This window comes from Danio aesculapii, chromosome 1 (assembly GCF_903798145.1).
Source record: "Danio aesculapii chromosome 1, fDanAes4.1, whole genome shotgun sequence".
NCBI lineage: Eukaryota > Metazoa > Chordata > Actinopteri > Cypriniformes > Danionidae > Danio > Danio aesculapii.
This window is the reverse complement of record NC_079435.1, coordinates 4,236,897-4,249,361: the sequence shown is the minus strand read 5'-3', so window position 1 is coordinate 4,249,361 and position 12,465 is coordinate 4,236,897. Positions and strand designations below refer to the sequence as shown.

The 12,465-nt window shown below is 45.0% G+C and overlaps 1 protein-coding gene across 1 annotated transcript in view; it reads right to left on the bottom strand.

Annotated features, from left to right (window-relative positions):
• Nucleotides 1-12,465, bottom strand: part of LOC130223164 (complement C3-like) — a 58,626-nt gene that overhangs the window by 26,870 nt on the left and 19,291 nt on the right. The gene's annotated exons all lie outside the window — the stretch shown is intronic.

Sequence of the window (12,465 nt, the reverse complement as noted above, 5' to 3'; positions counted from 1 at the left end):
GAGATGAAAGATTTATAGAAACCAGCACAGAGGAGGCGCTGAAAAGGCCAGAATTGATAAAGCTGAGTACACTTTTCATTAAAATCAGCGGCAGCGAGAATCCAACAACACATGAAGACGATGAAACGGCCGGTAAGTTAACCTTAATGTTACGCTAGTTTGGAGCTGTGCAAAACAACGATGTCTGCAAACCACCGTTCATGTCCTGAACATTTGCTTGTACTGTAGCTTATTAGTAGCAGCAGTGTCTTGTCCAGTGTGTGGTTAGCAGTGAATAGCCAGGCACCATAACGTTATCAAGCACCAGCCATGAGCCCAACACACTAGGATGGGCAGGTAGGGCTGTCACTGAGTGAATATAAGATTCCAATTATATTATTGTTATACTGAACAATACTGAATCAGATGATTCACTACATTAATAAATCTGACTGAACTTGATCAGAAAGCTAAACGGAAACAGATGAAGCCATCATAGAAAGTAATACTGTGGTTAGGGTTAGCGTCTCTGATATGCCTGGAGTGTAGTGAACTTTCAGCTTGAATTAGCACACATATGTTTTACAACTCTTTAATAATGAATTGTGGATGAAGTGTAAAATGATTAACAAGGCTCATAACTAAGCAGCACAACAGCTCAGTCATGAGGAAGAGGTGTCTCCTAAAGCTTCTACACTTTTTTCTCCACAAACAGACTGGGTAATATCTAGGATGGGTATGAGCATGTAAGAGGACGCTGTGCACACCTGACAGAGAGCCGAGGATCAGCTGGTAGATCTGCTGCTGAGTTGCGGCTGGAAGGTGGAGCTGGACGAGTTCAGCAGCTGCACACTGAGGACACACAACACACAGACTGAGTGTGTGTTCTGGCGAGTGTGTGTGTGTGTATGTGTGTGTGAGGGACTCTTACCCCTGCTGGCTGATGGGCAGGGCCGCTTCTGGACGATGTTGAAGTAGGTTGTCACCTGTTGGACTGTAATGTTCTCTACAAATGGAGGCAGAATGTTCGTGATCCAGAACACCAGATCATCATCTGATACCGTGGTCAGATTGGCCCTGATGAACACCTGCTGCAGGAACGCTTGCTGCACTGGAGGAGGGAGAACCACATCCTGCATCTGACGGACACAGAACACAGCCAATAAGAAAACAGGTACTCAACTAACAGCCAATCAAAACACACATACTCCTCATGACCATCAGAACACAGAAGATCCATATGGCTAATCAGAACACAGATACTCTACAACCAGCCAAACAGAACACACATACTCTTCACAGCCAATCACAACACAGATACTCTACTAACAGCCAATCAAAACACACATACTCCTCATGACCATCAGAACACGGAATCTCCACGGAATCTCCTCACAATGCACCACAAACAACCAATCACAACTATTCCCTAACCATTCATTCTGTAAAAACCCTTGCCTTTTGAGTAATTAATTATGTAAGAAAAGAGTGATCTGGAACCATAAACCTGTGTTATTCTACACTCAGTAGGGCACAGGTGTGTGTATGTGCATGTGTGTGTGTGTCACCTGCAGTGCTCCAGACATGGACATGTAGAAGGATGTGAGCTGTGTGTCCGGCACATACAGCAGCAGGTCAGTGACGGCCGCGGGGCTGGACAGGAGACCAGGAGTGCTGGAGATCTCGGCCAACTGCTTGATGCTCAGCAAACTCAGACTGTCCATCTGCACAAACACAGAGGAGCCGGTGAACACACACTCTCATCTGTACACACTAACCATCTGTCTGTGTGTGTGTGTGTGTGTGTATACCACGCTGAAGCTGGGGTTGATCGTCTGCAGGTCAGAAATTGTGATTAAATGTGAGAAGCGTCCGAAGCTGCTGATCAGCCAATCAGAGCTGCTCTCAGAGACGGTCACACACCCTAAACACACACCAACACATCGCAAATGAGCGTTCATTATGAACCCTGAGTGTTTATTCGTGTCTGAGAGGGTCTGACCTGCGACGTCCTTCTTGGAGAGGAAGAATTTAATGAAGTCGAGGCAGACGCTAGCTTGAGTATCGCTGGACATGAAGCCGAAACTCTGACTGAAGCTCTGCACACTGCGGAAGACACTCTGGGTGAGCTGCGTGCACATGTACAGTGTGTGTGTGTGTGTGTGTGTGTGCGACATATCAGGTCACAAATGTGTAGAATGACACGGGTATTGCAGGAGATGGATTATGAGGACATTGCTGATGCCTATGGAATGTCCCCGCAATTCACAAAAACAAACCTGTGTGTGTGTGTTTTACACTCACACTCTCCTAAAGGTGTCACAGCTGAAGTCTCTCGTGGACAGACAGGACAGGAACGACTCCGAGGCGAAGGGTAAAAATGGGCGGAGTCTGGAGTCAAACCAGCGCTGGACGAACGAATCGTCTCGCACCTCGGAGGAGCTGAAGTAGCTCAAGTGACCTCTCCAATCATATTCAGAATGACTCTAGGGGGAGGGACTTGTTCAGCCTCTGACAGGAACAGACACAGTTCCATCGTTATTGCTCTGCCTCAGTGTGGAGGAACAGCCAAACATCGCTGATTGATTAACAAAGATGAAGTGTTTTAAATGTATATGAGAGGCCATACACCCGGAGACATAAACGTCAACCCGTGTGTTTGGCGAGTAACCGTGTTGGCGAGCAGGTCCAGCGCTGGACCCAGCACATGGTTTGCCTTCTGCGTGAAGAGTTTCCAGCTCTCATTGGATGCACTTTATTCCCACTGAGAATGCAGGACAACACGGTTGCCAGATCCTGCGGGCTCAGAGCTGCCAACTGAACACAACACACACAACATACATGTGTACAGAGACAGAAGGAGCGAGTCTATATGTGTTTAGGAGTGTTTCTGGAATACCTGTGCACAAGCGTACTGCGCGACGCTGAATTTACACAGCTGACTGCCATCATGAGGTGAACTGAGATATAAAGACAACCGCAGAGCTGTAAACACACACACACACACACACACACACCACACACACACACACACACACACACCACACACACACACACACACACAACACACACACACACACCGATGAGTGTGACCGATCTATCTCAAGCAGCCAACCAGAACACAACAGAAGTCAGAATCCGAAGTGGATCAAAACAGTTCTTGAAATTGTCAAGAATGGGTGTTGGAGAAGAGTTTCAGTACAAATAAAGGCTTTCTCAGATTTGGACTACTGTCTCTTCCCGCAAACCTCCGATCAGAACACAAATTCTCAGCTAACTGTGAATTAAAGCATGACTATCTGTAGGGATCTTGAAGGTGAGCATACCTGTTGACTGCTCTGGCACACAGCCGTTTCTGAGAAAGAGAGAGAGAGATAGAGCCGTCAGCTCAAGCAGAGCACAGTTACACACAGAAATCACTAGAAGAAGAAGTAAACCAACCGTTCACTGTAGTGGCGCCACACCTGCGAGAGACAGAAGAGACTCAGTCAGTATCAGACGAGCTTCAGTCATCAGCTCAACACAAACCCCCACAACCTGTCTATACTCACCTGCCCGCTGGAGTTCACACACCCTGCGGCGGAGAGAGGCGTTCATCAGTGTGTGATCAGACTTTAACACAAATGTACACTGCAGTAAATTCGACAGCGGGTTACCTTGCGGAGCGCTCTGCAGTACAGCAGCTTGACCTCCTCAGAACCACCGTCTCCAGATCCACCGAAACACCGATCATCAGGTGATCCAGACGGTGGACACTAGCACACAGACAGAGGCGTGAGCTCCAGAGCGAGAGATCACACACACATCAAAACACACACTGAATGAAGCACACTGAACGCATTTGAACACACACTCACATCAGCTGATTTGTGGCGCAGGAGACGTTGCTCTGTCAGAGAGGAAGACATTGATGTGTTAGCAACAGGACAGCAGTGAGAAAACAGCCAGCTTATTCTTCTGTGTGGAGTGATCTCTTTACACCTCTGCACAGCCGATGCTATCGTACACCTTCACATTTCTGTTGTGTTGCTCTGAAACACTAGCAGTAGTGGGGCTTTTAAAGTCATATATATACTCCATGATACTTCGGTTTGGATTTGCTCAGCTCAGATTGCATTTCCTCTGCAGTTTAGTCCTGCACAAAGCAGGTGGGATTATCAGTGTAGTTGTGCCAAATTGAAGGCAAGGCCTATTGAAGGCAAGTGGGAATGATTAGCCTGAAGCATCCCTGAACACGAGATGTGTCGTACCATACAGTGTAAAAAACGTTTCTTCTGTTATGCTCTACTGACTTTCCAATGATGCTTTGAGCTCATGCCAGAAATCCTTCGCAATGCTACAGTAGCTCCAACCTCCAGACATGATATATCACCTTCCAAAGGGCACTTCAGATTGAAAACAATCATGGCAGCCATATTGAAGGGTCGTCCCAAACCAAAGTGCTCAAAACTGGCCATTACAAAGAAGCCTTTCTGAATTAAGAATCTCTAAGTGTACAGCTGAAGGACACTTTCTGTCTAATGATCCTTTACGCTGGGAAGTTGATTGGTGTTTGTACACTGCATTGCATTTAAAAGTGCTCATCCCTATGCCCTAATGACTCGACGCTGTCAATTCAGAGAGTAAAGCCTTTGAAGGCATTAGGGCAGGGGTGTCAAACTCAGTTCCTGGAGGACCGCAACCTTGCAGAGTTTAGTTCCAGCCCTGCTTCAATACACTTACCTGTAGGTTTCAAGCTAAACTGTGCAGAGCTGTGGCTCTCCAGGAGTTTAGGTATAAGGATGGAGCCCTTCCGAGTGGAATGCAGTGCCATTCAGGGAAGGAGGAGGCCGAAACTAGAGAACATCCAACAACTTAATCATAAAACATAAAAAGTGTCCATCTGGAGCTCTCTGTGGGATGTGGGATGTGCTCCACCTCCACGACTCTCAACCTAAATCATCACAGCTAATAAGTCGACCAATCACAGATGTTGAATTCTGCATAATCTTGACATGTAATAACATTTTCTGACAGGTTAATATATGGTGTGATGAGGGATAACGTGGGTCTAGCAATACCATGCTGTGCCTACTAAGTTCACTCTGAGCAGAAGTAAGTGTGGTTAAAATCATTGTTACCGTCACTAATGATTGAACCATGATGGCGAGTGTGGAGATGATCATGTTTGGCTGCAGAGTCAGCTGATCAAAGATGGCAGGGATGACCACAGCTTTCTCTGGCAGACCAGGAATATCTGCAAACATCAGCTCCACCAGCTGATCTGGGGACAGATAGGGCAGCGCGCTCAACTGCAACACAACACAGGATCAGACAACACATCAACACAACACAGGATCAGACATCACATTAAAGCTTCAGCTTAAGGACACTCTATGGAAGACACTGGGGCTGACTGAACCTTGGTTTGGGTGAGTTTTTCCAACATCACTGCCAACTTGCTTTCTTGCCGTGATCATAAACCTAATCTTGTGTCAAATGACAAAACTATGAAAGTCTTCCAACATTTGGTTCTCCTGTAACCAAACCCAATGCAATCTCACAGCAACTCATATCTTTTTTAAATAGCATCTAATTCATATTAGTTTTTCACATCCTCATTCATGCCTCCTTTTAAAAATTACACATTTCATACGAATGAAAACATGCGAGTTTATCTGAATTAGCCATTTTTTTGACAATACAACAAGTTACGTTTGCTTGTGAGGCTGGACTGACCAAACCTGGTTTCAGGTGTCCTACACGACATCTGAAATACTGATGGATCAATGACAGATTTTTAGTGTACCGGGTCGAACTGTGGGTTGAGTGCGATCATCTGCTTCAGAGAGACGAGAGCAGAAAACTGGCCGAAGTTACCGATGAGCCACTGAGAGCTGTTGCTGGACACACACGCCACACCTGCGCAAACACACGTGAACACACACTTATGCACACACAACATCACAGCAGCTTGGACTAGCCTGGGAAGAACACAACCCAGGCTCATTCTGAAAACATACCTCTATATACATCTCTGGAGAGCGCCAAATATGTCCCAGGAGCTACATTTTTTGCAGTATTTATTGTCGTGAATCCTTCAGAGGCCGCTGTGTACGCATTTTCAGATCTCAAATTTCTCCCAGCGAGTGCCATTCACAACTGCTGTTCTCATGTAAATTCACCAGAGGCCGCTTTCCACTGACTGACTGACTGACTGACTGATCGACTGACCCACCCATCCCCTTCCCTAAACCCAACAGACAATTTTAAAAAGCAATCCAGAAAAAGAAAAGCCCTCGCCTGATTTTTACCACGTTTTCAGATTTTACCACATTTTCACTCTGTTATTTACTTGATCATTTTATTTTTTGGATTCTGTTTTTGTCTTACCTGATTTCTGGAACCTTTCTTCACCTTACCTGAACCCCGTCACTGTGGTCAACCCCTCTCTGCATCTTAGGTCCTCTGACATACATGGCGAGCTAACGGTACAAACTGGCAACTGCAAGAAAGCTGTCCACACAGTCAGCTGGTAAGCATGAAAAGGAACAGCGTCATACCGCCCTGTAGTGTTCACGTTAAAGACGAAATGCAGTCATACGTACCTCTGGCTACATAATTCGAGATCTCCAGAAACGTATATAGGGCTACATTTTCAGAATGAGCCAGTGTTGGAAGAACTTAACAGCTCTTAATTAGCAGTCCTGACTTTCATCTTACAAATCTAGCAATGGGGTTTATACCAGGCACTTTTAATCAACAATCTCACAGCCTGATTGAGACACAACATAGAGTGAGGACAAAAAGCAGTGCATTAAATTACATTGTTCCACGCTCTGTATTTAAAGAATGGAGATTAATTTTACCACAGTATTTTCAAGCAGTTGAATCTTGCATCTTATTTAACGCTTGAACAGATAGAGGAATGCTTAAGTCTATTAAACTGATTATATTTTAATCACATTATAATATAGATAGTGTCAAAAAACCTTAAGAAGTTAAAAATGTCACTTCAACCACTCACCAGGAAAACCCGCTGTGCATTTAGCACTTTACAGGTTTATCAGATTACTTTTACGTGTCACAGTCCAGACTGCTGTCTTTTTACTCTTCAACATTTCCTACAGTACTCATTAGCATCCTAATAAGATTCTAAATAACTCCCAATTCTGAGAGGAAAGGTCTTGAAGATGAGACATAAACAACTGTGAAAAAGTCTCAAGGGCCTTCTTTACTTCTGTGGCGATAATCTGATAAATGAAACACAAGCAGGGGAGCGAGTTCAGTACCTGCAGTCTGTCTGGAGAGGAGCGGTAAGATGAGGTCGGCTAATGTTATCTGGCGCTGAAGGTCATTCATATGAAGATATTCTGCACTGAACGCCTTAACCCTGCATCACACACACACACACCACACACACACACACACACACACACACATACACACACACACACACACATTATCATCATCCAGCCTGTACAGCAGTCGGAGCTCCTCCAGATGTGTGTGTGTGGTGTGGATGATCTTTACATGGTCTGGAAGTTCTGACAGCTGTAGTTTTTGCTGCTGAGACAGCGCAGGAACGTCTCTGAAGCGGACGGCAGGAACGGTTGCAGACGCTCAGAAAGCCACCACGCGACACCGTCATCTGAGAGTCTGTCCAGACGCAGTTCCCGGAGGACATCCAGAGCCACAGAAGCAGATCTGCTGCTCCACCACAGTGACTGAACACAGAAGATGGAGACACTGACGTAAACACTGATGGAGACACTGATGGAGACACTAATGAAGACACTGATGAAGACACTAATTTCCCCCCAATATATTAATTAGGGTGTGCTGATTTTTGAACTGTGCTGTTCAGTTTCTGTTAGATTAGTTGATCCGTTTTGTCTTTGTTGTGGACTAATCTAATGTATGTGCACAAACATATTACTGTAAAGCATCCTGTAGGGTATTTTAATGTAAAGATGTAAAGATCAGTGAGGGGGTCAACTCATTTATACTGTACACACACACACACGCACGCACACACACACACACACACACACACACACACACACACACACTCTTTTGCCAAAAGGTATTGTAGATTAACTGAATAAAATGCTGTGCCCAGTAGGGTCTATATTAGATAGAATCAGTTCGTCATTTCCAAAACTAGAAATAGAGAGTCAATAACAGAGGTTGGACATGGACAATAGCTGATTATCTAGTAGACTCTGAGATGTCCTGCAGACAGGAGTGAGGCTGTGGTTTTACCCTGTCGGTCAGTATTTGCAGAGCCACATTCAGCAGGTCTGAAGCTCCAGTCAGGAGGAGTTTCCAGCTGTCAGGTGTGCTGGAGACTTCATCAGACAGGTGACAGGACAGCACAGACACCAGCTGATCCACAGTGACCAACACCTGAATACACACACACACACACATACACACTCAGAACACCACCACATCACGCCTGGTCAAACAGCTGCATTCTGGGAAATATAGGCTGATTACCGGGGTGCATGCGTATTGTGTGACGCTGAAGTCACAAAGGCCGTTTGTAGTGTTTCTGTTGTTCAGGAACTGCTGTAGCGCAGAGCTGCGACACATCGGGACACAGAAAACACTGTTAGAAGCCATTTCTGCAATGTTTTCAGCCTAAATCTTTTATATTTGATTTATCTGTTTGACTACACAACATCAGAATTGTTGACAATTAAAAAAAAGCTGTGATCATGTCCACGTAAACATCCAAAACGAAAGTCTGAAAACGATGACGTCACACACGTGTGTTGACCTTATTCTTTCTCTTCCATTGATTTTAGATGTTAAAAATAGCTAGTCATGTTACTTGATGGTGTATTATCTGATCATATAACTCTTATAGAGCATCTTGTAGAGCATTTTGAGCTGTTTATTATTCCCAGTAAATTTCTATCATCGGCGACTGACACAGAAGTTCTACAACAATCACAGAATCGAGCGCAGCTTCATATCGCAGATTAAGGACAGCAGTACATGTTTAGGGAAGTGTAGATCAATGGCAAAAAGGGAAGAGTTACTAAAGTTGAACTCTACCTGTTTACTGCACTGCACACCTGAGTCTCTAAAAACACACACACACACACACACACACACACACACAGAGGAAAACATGAAGACAGGCACACAGAAACACACACGCGATCAACAAATGGTAATGATGAACAGGAATAGTTGACTACCGTTGGATAGAGTCACTGGACACTGTAGAGGAAAACACAAACACACTATCATTAGACCATCTTTATTCAAGAAAGACCTTCAGGTAAATCACAGACGGGATTCAGTTCAAATAATGGACATACCTCGCTCACAACTGGGAATACAGTGCAACCTGTGCAGTTAAAAATAGCATTAATGAGCACAGTTATCAGACACGACGGCTTATAGAAATGCAGAAGAGACGGCACTGACCCGCAGGAGCATTGAGGTTTAGATCATTAACACTTCTCCAGATGACAGGCTCCAGATTGCCCGCTCCTGACCTCAAGAACTGGTCGAGCCGCGCAACTCTGATTTACCAGAGAAATCATGAGCTCAAGATGATTGCATTGACTCACTACAGAAGTCTGTCTCAAACAGAATATTATTAAACAAACACTTACATCCTCTGATTGGCTGAGCAGTTGAGCGGACTCTAGAAAAGAAAAACAGCATGTTCAAAAATGAAAACTGTTTGACAGTATATTGTTCTGCAAATCCAGCCACACTCACATTCACAGACAAAACATGAAGGATCAAATCTTTTAGTGATTTGTGTGTACAAAAGTTTTCAAACTAAGCAGAAGGAAACACCAGAGTCAGTTTTACCTTCTCTGAGATTAAGAGCAGTTCTTGAAGAACAGCAGGAAGTCCTCGTTCCTCAGGAGACACCAGCAGATAATCAAATACCGTATTGATGACCACAATCTCTGGAAGACCAGGCAGACCTTCAGCCATCAGTCCAGCCATCTGACCTGGAGACAGATCTACCAGACTCTCCAACTGAAGACACACAGCAGAACAGGAACATCACAATAAAGGGAAAACTGATGCTGGAGATCAGGACTGAAAATCACATGTCGAGACCCACCGGACTGAACTTTCCGTTGATGGAGAGCAGAACTGAGAGACTAACAAACTTAGAGAATGAGCCAAAGTTCTTCTGTAGCCACTCTGAGCTGCTGTTAGCCGAGGACACACAACCTGTGTCTGCACACACACACACACACACACACACACACACACACACACACACACACACACACACAGTAAAGTCTCCTTCATGAACATGAGTGATCTTCTGCCTGAAGCCTCCTCAATCTTCTGCCTCACCTGTCGTGTTGCTCCTGAGGAAGGGCAAGATGAAGAACTCCACCATGTTTGTTCCTTGCGTCTCACTGACAAGCGGGAACTCTGTGAGTCTGAGGAAGGGTGTAAAATAACACTGATCAAAACATCTGTTGAACACACTCACGGTCCTGAGCTAACGCTGAGGAAAGGCTTTTCTTACATGAGCTGGTAAGTTTGGCAGGTGAGGTTTTTGCTGCTAGCGCACTGCAGTAGGGATGGTGACGCAGACGCTAAAAACGGCCTGAGGTTTTGACTGAACAGTGTGCTGATGACGGAAGCGTTTCTCCATTGGTCATCACTGACGCTCTCCAGTCTCAGCTCCCACACTACATCCAGTGCATTGGACAGGGCGTCGCTGCTGATTGGCTGAGACTGATGATGTAATGAGGAGGGGTTACTGTCACATTCCCAGTCAGTGTCCCAGTAAACACTGGAGGAGAGCTGTACAGGGGTAATTTACCGTATTTGCTGCTGCGCTGGAGAAGATGGTGAGGGCTCTATCCAGAAGGTGATTGGCTTTGGTAAAGAGCAGCTTCCAGATCTCCGTGGAGTAACTGCTGTTGCTGGACAGCTGACAGGTCAGGAGGTCAGCCAGATCCTCAGCCGTGAGTCCTGTGAGCTGCAAACACAAGACACCTGATCAGTGGACATCACGGCTCAGGGAATACCACAGGGGCTGCAGACACTGCTGGAGCAATGAGCATTCCCAGAACGTAATCAGTGTCAACTCAGGTTCTGATTGGGAATTTTCCATCTTCTTACCGAAGAACAAGCGTACTGCTGCAGGTTGACTCTACAGGGGGCGCTGACGAGAGTCGCAGACAGGAGAGTCTCATTACTGTGGAAAACATCAGAATTTAGTGTCTCATAGATGCTGTCACTGTGTCAAAGTGCAGAAGTGAGAATTTGCTGATACCTGATGACTCCTGAACAAACGCTGGTAACTGGTAAAATCATAGAGAACATTGGTCAGTGTTTGTGAATTTCAGTGCTGAACAATTCACTAGTTGTGCAAACTACTTGGCTTGACCATTCAGAAAGGGATTAATGTCTATAAATGGACTCAAAAACATGACAAGACTATTGAATAGCTATTCCTTTGTTCAGTTTTCTTTTGTGTAGTAAGTATCATAATGAGGCGAGCACTCAAGGTTTGTAGACACCTGTATTAGTTTGGCTATTTAAAGTTATTTGTCTGGACGTGGCTCTAGCGTGGCCTATAGACCTTTAAAGACAAGGGAGGTCAGTGTAGAACACTCAGTAGGGAGCACATGAGTAACAGTGGCCACATTGCCTATGGAGACTGGCTAGTGTGCAGAGGCGGCTTCAGCTTTTCCCAACATTCATTCAACACTGACTAGGTCGAGGTCTGAAGCAAGCTTATTGTATGACTGCACTTACCATTCAGAGGAGTGAACAGACACTGAAATACATGGAAAAGACAGGACTAATTAAAAACCAAACTGCAAAAGCAATGATTGTTTGCATTTTGATAAAAAAGAGAGAAACGTGATTCATAGTGAGAAGCCTCGTCAGATAGAAAAAGACTGAGGTAAAAAGGAAAAAGTCTTACTGTTGGCGGTGGAGGAAGCGAGCAGCCTAAGAATAAAACACACAGTAAATCAGTAGTTTCAGCAGAAATAATGTAAATAGTGTTGATCCTGAAGGCACAAAGCCTGAGATTCACCTCTGGCTCCAGTCTGCTTGAGTTCTTCAGTTGTGTAGTAAACCAGAGTCTCCACTTGTGAAGGTAGGGAAGGTAGAGCCTTAAACAGACTCTCAAATCTGAGAAACACACAGAATTAGAGGAGATTTCAGCACAAGAGACAGCAGAGACTCAGTGACGTGTCTACAGAGACTCGAGTACACTTACATCAGTGTGTAGGAGCTGCAGGAGATAGAGACCTGTGAAAACACAAACACACATCGGCGTCATCACTGCAAATTTCCTTCAACAACTCTCTTGTTTGACCACTGGACATTTGGCCTACAGTCTCTTTCCAGCCAAACTCATGTAAAAGTGAAACTCGCAGACTCCAGACCGTACTGAGCAGCCATGCTGTCAATTGTCTTCACAGGCTGCAGATTTCTGGGTAACAACCTGAGCATCCTCACTGAAATGTGCGACTGATCTGATAAACTGTT